The sequence below is a fragment of the Antechinus flavipes genome, chromosome 4 (genome assembly GCF_016432865.1).
Source record: "Antechinus flavipes isolate AdamAnt ecotype Samford, QLD, Australia chromosome 4, AdamAnt_v2, whole genome shotgun sequence".
Taxonomy (NCBI): Eukaryota; Metazoa; Chordata; class Mammalia; order Dasyuromorphia; family Dasyuridae; genus Antechinus; species Antechinus flavipes.
Window position 1 is genome coordinate 391,282,757 of NC_067401.1, and position 16,566 is coordinate 391,299,322.

The 16,566-nt window shown below is 32.8% G+C and overlaps 1 protein-coding gene and 1 long non-coding RNA gene across 5 annotated transcripts in view; one reads left to right on the plus strand and one right to left on the minus strand.

Moving 5' to 3' along the window:
- The window catches only part of LOC127562755 (uncharacterized), a 28,976-nt gene extending 15,903 nt beyond the window's left edge, over positions 1-13,073 (plus strand). The window contains exon 4 of the long non-coding RNA XR_007953809.1: positions 9,829-13,073. This is a non-coding gene — a long non-coding RNA (uncharacterized LOC127562755). The remainder of the gene's footprint in view (positions 1-9,828) is intronic.
- The window catches only part of PTPRC (protein tyrosine phosphatase receptor type C), a 134,119-nt gene that overhangs the window by 76,308 nt on the left and 41,245 nt on the right, over positions 1-16,566 (minus strand). The window lies entirely within an intron of this gene.

The window sequence follows — 16,566 nt, forward strand, 5'->3', positions numbered from 1 at the left end:
AAGAACAGTACTGATTATGTACTTATATATCTTTCCTTTGAGATTATCATATATTAGAATGAATAATAATACTTATTCTTATCATGCACATGTACATATACTGTATAGCATATATATTCAAGAATTCATATGCAGCATTCCTATACAGCAAGGGTTTTTAATCCGGGGTCAATAAACATTAAAAACAAATATATTGACCAAAATAATAGAAGGGGAAAGTGACAAATGTTGGAGGGGATGTGAAAAAAGTGAGACACTAATTCATTGTTGGTGAAATTGTGAAATGATCCAACCATTTTGGAGAGCACTCTAGAATTATATCCAAAGAATTATTAACCTACCTATACTCTTTGATCTAGCAATATCATTACTTGGCATATTTCCAAAGATAAATAAGAGAAAATGAAAAGAATTTTTATGTTCTAAAATGTTTACAGAAACTCTCTTTGTGGTATCAAAGAACTAGAAATTGCTGGAATGTCCATTAATTGAGGAATGGTGAAAAGACTATATAATCATGATGAAATATTACTGTGCTATAAGAAATAATGAGTTCAATGACTTCAGAAAGACATGGAAAGTCTTGCACAAAATAATGAAGAGTGAAATGAGCAGAATGAAAAGAATATCATATACAATAACAGCAATATTGTTTTAAGAACTATATTGGATAAGGACATTAAAAAAAAAGATTTATTGCCATCCAGAGAAAGAACTGACAAATAGAAGTATGGATAGATTAATTTTATTTAGATCTAATGGTATCCATCTTTAGGGTGGGTACAGAGGGGGGGAAAAGTGATAATTTTGTATATTTGAAAGAAATAACAGGTTGTGCATAGTAGATATGCAGTTTCATGCAATCACATTTTTTCATTGTACCATGTTATGGAAGCCCTTGTTTTATTCTATAAATTAAAAAGAACATTTTAAGAAAGAAAGAAAAAACAAGTATCCTTTGTTTAAGGTATTTTGCTATAATTGTTTTCCTTTGTAATCCTATCTATTTCATTTCATACATGATATTCTTCCAAGAACACGTTTTTAGACTTCATCAATGTGCCAATAGAGTTCATGACACAAAAAGCTTCATTAGAAAGTCTAAGGAGTCCATGACCCCTCAAAAGTTAAAAATCCATGTAGTGCGCTATTCTTTCAAATATCACTCCATTCATTGATGAGGTAAGTGAAATGGTACTATGTAAAATTTGATTGCCCATGAAGTAAATTGATATTTTATAACCCTTTTGAGGTCTAGTTAGTTCCATAGGATTGAAAATGAAGTTCTCACAGAAGTCAACGTCTAAAAGCCATCATTATGTAGAAATGCGAAGAGAATTGTTTTAACAAAGTTTCACCCACAGAAGCAGACCAATGCACTTTACCTCTGTTTATAAGACCACAAGTTTTCGCACATTAAGTTTTTCTCTTAGGGCCACCACCAATAGCATTTGCCATGCAAACTGACTTTTGCATTAAGTGCTTAGAAAAATAGCACTTGGATCTAAAGCAATCACAAACTGGAATTTTCAGATTGTTAGAATTTTTGTTAAAGAATATATGGTGTTGGTAATTGTCATTGCCTCGTATATCAACTAACAAGGGAAAGTAATAATGCCTCCTGATATCTATTTGATATATTTTGATATTTAAGTACATTTTAAGAACAAATCAGCAGGCTATATATCTAGATTTAGATTTATCTATCTATCTATGACAATGGGTAAATATGAATAAAATAAATGAATAAGAAATATTCATCAGAATAACTTGGTCATTATTGAAGCTTCTCTTCAGATTTCTATTTATTCAATTTTATTACTCTTTTTAATAAAATATTGCACATTTGTCCTTTCCTTTCTTTTCCATTCCCACCAAGCCTATCCTTGCTCAGACTTGCAGTATCTAATTCAGTACTGCTAAAATAATCTGATTAGATTTGCTACTTCCTGAAATTTATTCTACAGTTACCTGAAATTTTTTCTGCACCACCACTTTGAGCATATCACTAACATATTGAAACTCTTTCAATGGCAGTCCTATTGAAAGTTTTCTAGAGAATATAATCCAAACACCAGAAAATATAATCCAAATTATTGAAGGAATAATCTCAATATTTTATCTTAATCTTAATAATCTATCCTCAGAATAGGACTTTATTTCCTGCTTTAGAACTCCATATGATTTCACCAGATGGTTCTACACCCTATATCCACACTTCCCTCCCCTCTCCCTATCTATCATTCCTCTATCCTGGAATGCCCTCTTTTCATTCATCCCTTATATCTTTTCTATTCACCCTTCAAACACCCATCTCAGGCTCAACCTCACCCATGAAAACTTCCCTCACCACCTTCAACCCATAAATCCATCTCTGAATTCCCACAACACTCACTACATATGCTATGCATTTATTATTGTATAAATACTGCCACCATTATCTATTTTATGTCTATAGCTTTTGTCATCCCAACTGAGTTTTAAGCTCTTTCATAGCAAAGAACCATGCTCTATGTGTTTTTGTATCCTCTACAAGTTGGTGTAACTTTCTGTATCCAACTAATATTTTCAAATTAGAATATAAACCCCTTTAGAGTGGGGAACTTGTTTTGACTTTTCTCTGTGTCCCCCCAAGCTTAGCACAGTGCTATGAACATAGTCAGTGTTTAGTAAATAAATGCTTGTTAACAATTAAAGAATCAGTCTTGGTATAGAATCTGAAGCACTAAGTTTTCAGTAAGAGAAGGTGGACTTGCTCTGTGTAATGTTCATGATCTTTTAAGTCTTTTCTAGGCTTCAGTGCCCTCACATGAAAAATAAATAAAGGGGATTGGAGTAGGGATGCCCAAATTTATTTACAACTCAAAGTTTGGATATTTAAGAAATTGTTGGCTTTCTCCACAAAATAAACAACAAATAAAAGAAAAATCCACACAGTTGCAGGTGAAACAATTCTAAAAGTTATATAAATTAACCAAGGTAATTTTTGTAAATATTGTTTAGAAATTGTCATTGTAGATTTCTATTGTCCTCTAAATAATAAATTCCCAATTCTCTGCATATTGTGAATGAAGTTTGTGAGTTGCTTGAACCAAAACATTCATTAGTCTATGCTCAAACTGGTCATGAGCCTTCCTAAACTTGACTAGACCAGCTTTTGAGAGACCAACACCAGGTGATATGGAATAAACAGGCATTTTTTTCCAAGGAAAGGGAGGCACTGATCCACTGACAGTCTTACACTTTGATCTTCTCACTCTTATAAATCCCACCTTCCTTCCCATCTCATTCAGGGACAAGAATAAGACCAGTTGCTGCAACTTTTTCCCCTTCTAATACTCATGTAATTAAGATGGTGGTTCAATGTCCCTTGAGCCACTCCCATTAAGTGGTTTTGCCTCAAGATGAAAATATGCCTACTTACAGCTTAAAGACATGCATTCCTGAGCCTTCCCTGCTTGCTAAGATTTAACAGTTTTCATTTTCTTGATATAGTCCTTGAAAATTCAGGGTCACTCCTAAAGTACTGCAGAATATTGGGTAGGACTTTCAAGGAGACCAGAAGACTAATTGTAGTAAAATTCCTATACATTTTGGAACATGGTCATGAATATTTATGATTCAAACTGGAAAGTTTGAGAGCCTACCTGCATAGTGCATCTGTATCTAACCAGAATAATAGCAACAAAATTCATTTAGATAATGACTCTGGCTCCTTTTACTATAAAAAGTTACCTATGTTCAGAGAGAGAGAGATAGTAAAGAATCAGCTTTTTAAAAATTATTATTATTATTGATGCAGGGATTCTCAGTCTAATGGGACACTGAATTAGGTAAGAATTTAAAAGGGTCTTCTGGCTGCATGAATGACAGAATTTAATATATCTCTTCCATCACTGTGCAGCTTGTGTTGAAAAGTTTGAAAAAAAAAAAGGTGGGTGGGGAAAGACAAGCTAAGCAAATTTAAGAAAATCCCCATGCTATGTTTTTCATTGTACTGTCTTTGCATTTCTATAATGTTCATCATAGCATTTTATTATCCTATCAGTGTATCTCCTCTTAGTCCTTGGAGGGCTTTGAAAAATCCTTATCAACAACAGAGGAATCTGAATGAGACTAAAAATACAATTACATCAAACTCTGGAAAACCACTTGATTTTTCAGGGAACTTTCACATATGATTCCCTGGTTTCTTGTTTCAAGTCGAATGAAAGCTTAGGCAGTTACTATGCTCTCTGAATACTAGGCTTCATCTCTCTGAGCACAGATCTAAACTGTTACTTACTTCTATTGAGCTTTTGTGACCCAGTTTCCCTTCTAAAACCCTAAAGAAGTGCTATCCTACCAGCGATTGATATACATTTGGCATCTGCTTCTTTATAAAAGACATATAAAAAAATTGCAAAGATGCAAACAGCCATCTGGATAGAAGAGAAGACCTGGCCTCTTTTTGAACATCTCCCCTTTATAGAACATTATTTGTTTTGTTTTGTTTTTTCTGAAGTATGATTACATGTCATATGATGATTGATGTGTATTTTAAAATGTATATATGAGACAAAGGTTGCATACTTTGTATGATGATTATTTGAAAACTAAATCCTTTGTGTTATGTATTTTCTTATTTGTTCATTCATTCTTTTTTTTATTATTGATTCATTTGTTTGTTTATTAGCTATCTCAGGAGAGCTAATGCACTGTTTCTCTTAACTTCATCAACCTTCCCTAGGTTATCAAAACCCAGTGTATCTGAGCATAAACTCTGATAGCCATAATTTCTGCTGCAAAAAATTTAACTATGAGGGTTAGCTAAATGGTTAAATTCAGCCTCAGACACTTAACACTTCCTAACAGTGTAGGGTTTTTTTTTTTTTGACCCTACACAACTCACTTAATCCCAATTGCCCCTCCCCCTTCCCAAAAACCAACTAACTATGATTCCAAAGTTGATTAAAAGGTCAATTTAGCTAAACTTAAGAAGAGACTCATCACCAAGAAGCTAACCAATGTGTTTTTAGGTGGTAAGTTTGGAAAGACAAACTACTAAAGTATTACTCATATCTAATAACAATAGCTGGTGTTAAATATATAATCTTTACTAGTCAGGAAGCTGAAACTGGTGAAAATCTTGTGTTTGACTTTCTAATGCAGTGGGCTACGTGAACTCAAGTATACACAATAAATTCAGTCCTATCAAAATAGTGGTACCACAGGAGCAAAGTAGAGGGAAGAGAGGATAGCTTGCTTAAGGAGTCCCCTTTTTTTTTCCAAGTCAGAAACGGAGAATAGCAAAACTTCCATGTTTATCAACTGTGGAATATGCCTATGAGTGTCTGCTAAATTAGGTGAGTTAGGGAGACTTACTTTCCAAAATAAAACTAAAACCAACAAACCATAATTGGTTCTAATAGAGTATTCGATGACTTATAAAGTGCTTTCTTCCTCACAATCTGCAGAGATAGTTAGCATAAATATTATTATTTCCTTTTTCAGTTGCATAAATGGGAGTTGTTTTTACTGGATACTTTCAGATTTCTCTATATCCCATTTGAGATAGATACTGATGGTTTGCCATTTCCTTCTCATTTTAAAATTGAAAAAATTGAAGCAAACAGGATGAAGTGACTTGTCCAGGGTCACACAACTAATAAATTTCTGAGGCCAGATTTAAACTCACATAGATGAATCTTTCTGACACCAGGCCCAGAACTCTATTCACTGTGCCACCCAGCTGCCCATAAATGAGAATATGAGCTAATACAAGTATTATTATCTTCATTTTTCAAATATATAAATGAAAGTATGCCCACAGTTCTGGAGAAGTTTCATTGAGAATTCTAAATCAGATATCTGTAGAAGCATCATAGCAAATTAAGGAAATCTCTGGACATAGGATCAGAATTTCTCTTCTGGTACTAATTAATAGCTTAACTCTCTCTATTTAATCCTCTAGTTCCCCATCTTTAAAATGAAAAAAGTCAAATTAGATGATCTCAAAAAGATATTACAACTCTAAATTAATTGTTTCATGACTTCAAACCCCATATTTTTCCCCCCACACTGCACTAAATTGTAAAGATTATCTGTTTAGTGAGGAAATACACTTAGTAAATAATCCTATTTTATTAAGGAATATTGTTTTCATGAGATCCAAGTGGTATCCAAACATACCGTAAATCATACAGTAATTGAGAACAAGACTCATCATAAGTGCAGAACTGGTGATTAACTGAGGTCTGTTGAATTGAAACTCATTTAATTCTGTTGCACTTCTTTCCTCATACATCCAAACATACTTCTAGGAACAAAATTAGCACTTCACTCAATAAATATTTGTTGGATGAAATTTTAATTGATTTGACAAACTTCATATTTCTTCAAGAGTTGAAATAATCCCAATATCACATTACTTTCATTTAAATATGTTCATGGATTCATTCTTTCTTTTGCGGGGAGGAGGAAGGAAAATGTTTACTTTCCAGTTAATTACCAACTCCTCAAAAACTGAAAATGGTGAAACTTATTCTTTTATTGGTTCTTTATCTTCTCTGCTTAAGATATTTGTCCTAGATTATGTAATGCTTTAATCTAGTAGGACGACACAAATGGAGTTTGAGCAGTTTTCATAATTCTAGCATATTGCTCTAGCTCCTTTAGCCATTTTCTTCTCAAGTTCATTTTTATTGACTTTGTAATAAAAAAAATATATTTGCCATGATGTTGAAACTAGTTTATGGCTTTGATAATGCTATGTTTAAGTCAATAAAGCCTGTTCTACATTTCTTGTCCATGATACTGAAACGTAACTTTCCCAGAACCACATAGCAGTCCAAGTCATAGATACATATGGATTGTACTGCATCAGTTCTAGGATCAATGTATTTTCAGATTCCAAAGCTAACACTGCCAGTGTCTAAATTTTTTTTTTCCCATTGATTCATATCTGCAACCCTGCTAGCCCTGTCCTGGAATCTCTTTCACTTTAGTGATATGGTCTTAATGAGGAATTGCTAAACTTGCCAAAAAACCTTGACAATGTACCTCATTTTGGAGAAAATCATATCTGGCCTGAGAGATGCTCAGGCTACCTAGCTCAGCCTATTAATGCCCTCCCTGGTGCAGAAATTGAAAAATAGCTTCTGAATGCATAGTTCCTGAATGGGATTCTCATTTCACTTTATTTTATACCATTCTGAAGGAAAGCAGAACGATGCAGATGCTTTCCTTACTTGAGATATCTCTTAATAGAAAAGAGTTAGGTTTTTTTTTATGCTATTTTTATCCAGTAACCTAACAAGCATGTAGCAATCATATTAGAGAATTCTGGAGAGAGGCAGGGAAAGTCTTATATGTTGGCAGCAAATTTCAAAAGCAAGAGAAAAGATTGAGCTAAGTAAGAATCCTATTAATACTTATATTTGGGAGAGGACATATATCATGGTTGACCATTAACTCCTAAAGTCCTGTCAGTGTGCTAAATTAGGTGAGTTAGGGAGACCTAATTTCCAAAATAAAACCCAAGCCAACAAACCATAATTGGTACTAATAGAGCATTCGATGACTTATAAAGGGCTTTTCTTCCTCACAATCTGCAGAGATAGTTAGCATAAATATTATTATTTCCTTTTTTAGATGCATAAATGGGAGTTGTTTTTATTGGGTACTTTCAGATTTCTCTATATTCCATTTGGGATAGATACTGATGGTTTACCATTTCCTTCTCTAGCTCATTTTATAGTTGAGAAAATTGAAGCAAACAGGATGAAGTGACTTGTCCAGGGTCACACAGTTAATAAATTTCTGAGGCAGATTTAAACTCACACAGATTAGTCTTGTCACACAGATGACAAAAGTCAGCTTTTAGAAGAAAATAAGAGAATTTCAAAATTCAAAACTTTATGGATAATTGTGAACAGCAGTTTGGTGCACATATCAAGTCTGTATTTTTTTGTCTCTGTTTTGCTCATGTAGTCAAGTCCAGTGCAGATGTGTTTATTGAGAGAAGAGAGTTTTGATGCATCAGTACATGCTTGGGGAAAAGCACTCCTTTTTAAATATCCTATACTCCTGTTTGGATTTTAGAGATTTCTGGCCCATGGTTGACAAGAGGTTTACAATACCCTACAGAGCAGGAACATCCAGAGACTGAAATTGGGATCCACGAAGTCTTGTTTTTTTAAAATCCCAGAAAATGGCTGGTAAAAAAATGCTATTATAAGCAGGAACTGCAAAGGATCACATTCTTTATGGGACAATAACTTTGAAAGAGAGAGACAGAAATACTGAGATAATAATTGTACACATATATGTCTACATATAGATGTATTTCAAATAATATAAAAATAGAAATAGGAAATGAACTCAAATGGAAAACCCTAGATAACCCTAGATAAAAGATGGAAAAAATGCACTAGTTTTTTAAAGCCTATAATAAATGATCTTTTCCACACACAGAGCAGGTACCTTATCCCTACTATATCAGCTACATAAGTATTTTTTTTAAGTATACTTTTCATCTGGAAATATTTGAGATTTAAGATTCACTTAAATTATAATTGTTATTGTTCTTTTTTTGTTTTTTAAGTATGAACTTGAGAGAATGGACAAGACCAAGTTAACTTTCTCAATAATTATCATAAAAAATATTACATTTATAGTTGACTTCAAATTCTTAGTTCTAGGACTTTAAGCTTATTTGTTCCTATAAAATTCCCATTTTTTCTGTCAATGAACTAAAAAAGAACTACATGAAAAAAGTGATAAATGCAAACTTTCAAAGAAATTGGGGAGTAAGGGTTAAATCTATTAAAGAATCCATTCAACTTTAAAACCAATATCTATTAAGCACCTTCTATGTGCATAGTGAAAGGCAGTTTTGATGGCAGTATTTGGCTTTAGAGTGAAGAAAAGCTGGGTTAAAATCCTGTCTCTAACATATAGTGGTTTTGTGATATTAGGCAACGACTAACAGCAATTAAGCATTTATGTTTTGTATAATGAGTTACATATGAAATGAATGCTACTCTTAGTATACATTTTACAGATGAAAGTGAAAAGGAAGGGAACACAAATTTAGATGGAATCTACTATGTCACAGATATTTTGATAAGTACTTTACAAATATTATCTCTTTTGATATTAACAACTTTGTTATTATGTTGTTATGCTATTATTTCCATTTTACAGTTGAGAAAAGTAAAGCAAACAGAGGTGCTCTGGGTTAAATAGCTAATAAGTGTCTGAAGTTGGATTTGAATTCAGGTCTTCCTGATCACAGACCCAGAGCTCTATCCTCTAAAGCTATTTCTCTGCCTTCTAATGAAGTGAAGATGAAAATACTGAACCTGTGATAAATGTTGGAGGGCATGTGGGAAAACTAGGACATTAATGCCCTGTTGGTAGAGTTGTGAACTGATCCAACCATTCTGGAGAGCAATTTAGAACTGTGCCCAAAGAGCTATCAAACTGTGTATATTCTTTGATCCAGCAGTGTTTCTACTGGGTCTATATCCCAAAGGAATCATAAAAGAGAGAAAAGAATCCATATGCACAAAAATGTTTATAGCATCCCTTTTCTGTAAGGCAAGGAACTGGAAATTAAGTAGATGGTCCTCAGTTGGAGAATGGTTGAATAAGTTATAGTATATGAATGTTATGTAGAATATTATTGTTCTATAAGAAATGATGAACAGACTGATTTCAGAAAAGCCTGGGAAAACTTCCATGAACTGACACTGAATAAAAGGAGTAGAACCAAGAGAACATCATACACAATAACAAGAAGATTATGTGAAGTACAACTGTGATGGATTTGGCTCTTTTCAACAGTTCACTGATTCAAGAAAATTCCAAAAGACCCCAAAGAACAATCCACATCCAGAGAGAGAACTATGGAGACTGAATGTGGATCAAAGCATAGTAAGTATTTTCAACTTTTGTTGTTGCTGTTGTTTGTTTGCTTGTTTTTTTCTTTCTTGTGTTTACCTCAGAAATTGATATGATTTTATCAGTTGAAATAAAAAAATAGTACTACACTCTAAGGATCATGGGACCTTTCCATTTGATCTATAGCTTCCATATTTTTGATCTTTCTAAGCAACAAGATTGCTCAGAGGATAGTGCACTGGATCTAAAGACCTGAATTTAAAACCAACCTCAGACACTTATTAACTGTCTGGTCCTGGACAAGTTGTGTAAATCCCTTTCAGTTTGGAAGCAAACCCAGGTATGCCTGATTTCAAGGTCACTTCTCTATCCATCCTGCCAAAAATTTTATACACTAAATTGATATTGTATACTGCTACATATGGAAGAAAACCAAAGTTAGACATGTAAACTTATTTGTAAAAGTTAATAGAAATTTCTACAACATGTGAAATGGACTATAGAGAAAGATGTGTCTGTAGTTAATTGTCTTGAAAGAACAAAACTGCATTAATTCTAGTCTCTCCTGATTGATATAAATTACACATAGGTTGTAGAAAGGATAAAGAACAAGAAGACCTGAATTTAAATTTGCTCTCAGACATTACTACTAGTGATACCCTGGATAAATCATTCAATCCATGTTTTCCTCATTTTCTTCAACTGTGAAATGGAATAATGATAATAGCTCCTACTTTACAGGGTTATTGTGAAAATCAAAGAAGATAATATTTGTAAAGTGTTTAACACACTAGTGCAAAATAGGCGCTGTATAAATGCTTATTCCCCTGCCAGGGAATATCTAGAGAATATTTATAGAGACACTATGATATTTCACCTATCAAAGACATTATAACTGCTACTGTGGAACCTGAGTTAAGGGAAGTAGAAATAGAGTGAGAAAAGTTCTTTTGGGACTTTAATAGGCAATACACTAAAAGTAAATTTTAAGATTGCAAGAAGATACAGATTCATCTGAGTTTAAATGAATGAATTTATAGTCGTCTCATTCAGGACTCTTACATAACTTTCTCCACTAACTTTAAGCACCCCAAGAGAGAGTTAATTGATTAACAAAAAAAACAAAATTTATCAAATGTTATTATGTGCTCAGGATTGGGCTACATGCTAGAGATACAAAGATAAAAAATGAAAAAATGTTTGCCTATTGTGCAAAATATTGGGAAGATAATATGTACACATATAGGTGATACAAATTAGCTTTGAGGTGATAGCCAGAGGTAGGAGGACAAAAAAGGGAGATTTACCAGCCAGAGAATCAGAAAAGCCTCAAGCTTCAAATGGTGCTTCAGTTAAGTCTTAAAGGAAACTGGATATTCTGAAACAGCAATGAGAAGTCCATCGCAGACATGAGGTATGGTCAGAGTAAAGACACGGAGATAAGAAACTGAGCAGACATAAAGAAAATGAACATGGATCAAGAATGGGACAAGAGCAAATAGAGTTCACATGAGATTCCCTCATAAGACTGTGAACATTGTGAAAGTAGGAACTGGCTTTTGCCTTTCTATTTCCCACACCTAACATATTGCTTGGCACATAGTAGGCTCTTAATAAATATTTAAATGACTGGTTGACTATAGTGTAGGTTCATGGCATGGGTATAGCAGGTCAAAGGAAGAAGGGATTTTAGAGTGCTGAAGAATCATTGAAATGGCTGAGTGTGAGACTCTATTTGAGAAGCCTCCCCGAATCATAGCTATATTGATGAAATATATTTTAGAGATTTTACCTAACCTACCATTTTCATAAATAAGAAAGAATAAGGCAGGGAAACAAAGAACAATAAGTAAATGATAAGGGAGTTAAAATATAACTACTATGACAATAAATGCACTTTATTTTTGCAGTCCAATTTTCTTAAGGAAGGTAAATAAAATCAGGCAGAGGAGAACTGATGGACTGAAAGAAGGTTGAAGAGATTGGCCTTTATGGTTCCTATTAGCTTTAAACCTTAGGATACTAAGAAAGAAGAAAGAGGAGCAAAGAAACTTAGTGCTCTTAATAAGGACAAATAACAGATTAAGAAGGAGGGAGACCAGGACTACTTCATTTCTCCACTACCAATCTTCACATTAATAATGCTTCTAAAAAGTAAATTTGAGAAGGAAATGAATCCAATTCAGTGGGAATAGACAAATCCTTTCACTTGTTTGATTTACCATTAGAATTTCATCAATGACTATTATTGGTTCATTTAAAGCTATAAAAGGAAGGTGTACCACTCTTTTATTCAGATTAACAGTTCCAATATCTTCCCACTGAATTGGATTCATTTCCTTCTCAAATTTACTTTTTAGAAGCATTATTAGTGTGAAGGGTGGTGGTGGGGAAATGAATTGTGGTTTGGAAAGAATGACTATTAGCCTGAGTACAATATGAGTTGGGTTTAAGTTTGGGGTTTCTTTTTTTTTTTTTTTTTTGATTGTTATCCCAAAGACTTTATGGTTCAATTTTTTTTTTTTTGGCAGAAGTTGTTTTGTGAACAAAAGGCAGCATGATCCAAATATCACTGGCTCTTGAGTCAGAGAATCTACTTCAAATCTGGCCTTTATAATATACTATTTATTTGTCCTTGAGCAAATAGTTTAATTTTTCTGGTCCCCGGTTTCCTGATTTATAAAATAAAAGATTTAAACCAAATTGTCCCTAATTTCCTTTTCTACATCTATGTATAATCCTACAAAGTATTTATTTTATCTTCTGGAGGTAAGCAGCACAGATTCTATATTCTTCTGAATATCTGGCTTCTCCAAATATCTGGCTTTTAGTCTTGGTCCTATCAATAACTATGACCTTGGATGAACTATTCCATATCTGTAAGCTGTATTTTCTGCATATAAAATGAAAAGTCCACACCCATTGAATTTCAAGGACTCCCCCAATTCTACTTTTCTATGCTTGTTAAAAAGCAGCTAAAATGTTAAGCCTAAGCAATTACTCTCACAACAATGCTTTAAGATGAATCTAATAAAAATTTAATTATTTCAATTATCCAAATGTATAATATAAAATACATTAAACTGACAATATAGCTATAGTTATATTATTTGTATTATGTATTATTACATATAATATACTATAATGTTAAATATGAATTCGATTATACTTGACTATATATGAATCTGACTATTTTTCTATGACTATAACTTATAATATAAAATATAGAATACCATATTATTATATGACATATATAAATTTGATTACATATCTATTTATCTGTAAATATGACTATATATAAATCTAACATAATTATATAACATATATATCTAACATATATAACATATCTATATATAATATATCTAACATATATAAATCTAACATAATATATATATATAATCTAACATAACCCAATGTCTTTGATTTAGAATGTGAGATCATATATTTTCATTTCTTCCAAGGAAGATTATGCTTTATTTTCCAACTTCATCATAGGATCATAGATTTAGAGCTGAAAGGGACCTTAGAAGTAATATATATATATCACTCATTTTGCAAATGCGGAAACTAAGTGCCAAAGGAAATGATTCATCTAGGGTCATATAGCCAGCATTTGTTAGAATTTGAACCTATCTTCCTTGTTCCATATCTAGTGCCCAATCCATGACATCACACCTCTTCATTCATCAACTGGATACTTGAAAGATTCAATCACTTTGGCTAAACAACAGGAAATAAATACATTACACTTTCATCTCAAAATAAAAACTTTTATAAGCAAACATCTAATCTTTTCATTCTTTTGCTACTGCTGCTGAACAAAGTGGGCCCCTGGAAAAAATAGGCACAAGGAAAATTAAAGCCACACTAAGAAAAGAAATATGATTCTCAAAGTACAACAAATTTTAAAAGATGAAGATAACAAATGTTGGGAATGGGTTTATATCAATCCTTTCCAGGGCTTAGAGAAAAAAAAATGTGACTTTATGAACTTAAAGAGTAGGGCTGCCCACTTGCCTGCAAAAGATAAAAGGAGCAGAATTTTCAGAGTGGGTGGGAGAGTGTGAATAAAGGAAGAGGTTGCCAGACAACCAATGGCAGCATGCCCAGTCAGAGCCAAAGAAAACTTAGAAATAAACTTTGTTGTGAGATAAATGCCACTATGAGTTAGTCATTTCCAAATATAACCCTATTTCTACCAATCTAGGAAACCAATAAATCAGAGTTCTTTAGCTTTTTTTTGCAATTGCCTTCCTCTTGTCCCTTTGGTACTTGAGGACACTGTTCTGAAATGCTGTCTAAGCATAAGTTATTTCTCAGAAATTTACTTCTATGGGTCACACTAAAGGGCATGTGCCACCTACAACATTATTACCTCTTTATATGCTATAGTAGTCATGTGGTGTTCTTCTTCGTATTGAAGGTTAAAATGGTCACAATAAAATTGAGCTCTATCAATGAATTCAATGACAAGAAAACTCTCACTATGGCTAAAACATATCATAATTTAGCTCTAATTACCTCCTTGTTAGAGGTTTGTAATTTAAATTCATATTTTTCATTTTTATGCCAAGATCTTTATTGATAAACTATTCATTTTAAGAAGAATGTATATATAAAAGTATATGTATGTAATCTATTCATGTATGTATAAATGAAACTTATTTCAATGTATTTGATTTCCTTAATAATTTCATGTATTTTATGACTTTAAACACATTATACTAGGAAAAGGTCCATAGGCTTCATCAGACTTCCAAAAAAAGTTATTTCCTCCCTTCCTTAATTAAGGAGAGCTATTTTCCTAGATTAAAAACTATGTTCTGATTCTTCATCATGCTCTGGAAATAATCTTGAATTCTACAAAATGACTCTATTGTATATAAGTCCTAGTGGGTCCTACCAAATTAGCAAGCATGAGCCCAGTGTTAGGATATATACTTATTTTTTAGATCCACTGATCTAAATTCCATATATCCTATGGAACTTTGGATCATAGATATAGAGTTTGAATGGGACCTTCATTTTACTAATAAGAAATTAAGAACAAGAAACGTGGAATGACTTCTTGAGAGTCACAGAGCTAGTAGCTAAAACTAAATTTGAATTCCTTTCTGATTGTAAATCTAGAGCTTTATCTGCTAGGTTTTATCTATCTAAGCTGCTTAGCTGTAATAAAAACCAATATATTTACCTTTCAATTTTATAAGTTCTCATGGCATGATTTATACTGTTCTCTTTATACATACTTGAAAGCCTTTTGTATAATTGGGTATCTTTTCACATGTCTATGTTCTATCTTCCCAGACAGATGACAAACTCCTTAGAAGTAAGAATCCTAACTTATTCTTCCATTGAATGCCTAGACTATCTTTCCCCATTTCTGCTTATCAAAACCTCTTCCTTCATGAATCCATTCAAAGCAGAAATGATTCTTTAATTCTCATACTATCAAATAGATGTTTACTATCTAATGATATGAACTAATAATATTCTGGTTTTTACTGTAGTTATTTGATTATTTGTGTTATCTCCCCTATTAGATTACACTATTGATTGTTGTATTTATCTTGTATTTTATCCACAGTGCCCAGGGTATTGATTTGCATACTACATAAGTGCTGGTTAAATTTATAGCACTTTGCCAAGAACTTCCTGTCCTTCAATTGTAACCAAGGTAAAATTGCCAATATTCTGATTTTGTTTTCAAGGACAGATTGTCTTCTTATTGGCAATAAGAATTTCTTATAAGAAATTTTTAAAACACTTTTTTGTGAAACAACTTCAGATAGTAGGAAGCTTATTAGGCACAACAAGAAGTTACATACAGAAATCACACAGTTTAAAATCCTGTGATGGTGGTAGACAGGATTATGAAATAAAGCTAGGAGGGAACCTGAAAGACCAATGATTCCATTACTTTTGTCTTTAAGTATCATGGTGTCTGACTCTTCCAGCCAAATGGGAGTGAACCTATTCCATTTGAAAAGATGGACAAAGTGGGAGATTTCATAGGCTCCCTTGATAAATGACTTCAACATTTCCTAATCCTAATCTTATGTCTAGACTGCATTGCTCATGGTGCAGTTTCTGCTACTTTCTCCAGTTCTAGTCTTTGAGATGGAAAGCAGCTGTTCCCCATCCTCTGTATTATAGCCTTCTATAAACTTAAAGGCAGCTACTAAATCATCCCTCAGAGTCAAGTTACCAGATGAAGAAATCCTCTAGGTGTTTATGCTCATTTTCACATGTATCCATGAGTAGAAAATACTTTAATTCTTCCTTTTTTATGAGCCAGGGTAATATTGCAAAGAGTTCTTAAAAGTTCTTATTAAATCTCCAAATATTTGGATTAATTTGTTTCAGGACTACTTACAATTCAGCAGTGTTTCCCACCATTTGGTTCATTTACCTTATGCTCAGTAAGCAAAGTACTAATCTCTGTGAAACAGGCCCATCTTTAAGTACTTCTACAGAAAAGGTTCTTAATATGTTTTTATGTCACTAGTTCCTTTGACAGTTCAATGAAGTCTATGGACTGCATTTAAGAATAATGTTTTTAAATGACAAAATATATAATTACAATGAAAAACAATTATATAAAATCAATATTATATTAATCAAAGATCAAAAAATATAATAAGTACACAGACCCCTGCTCTTTATACTCTACATAAAGAA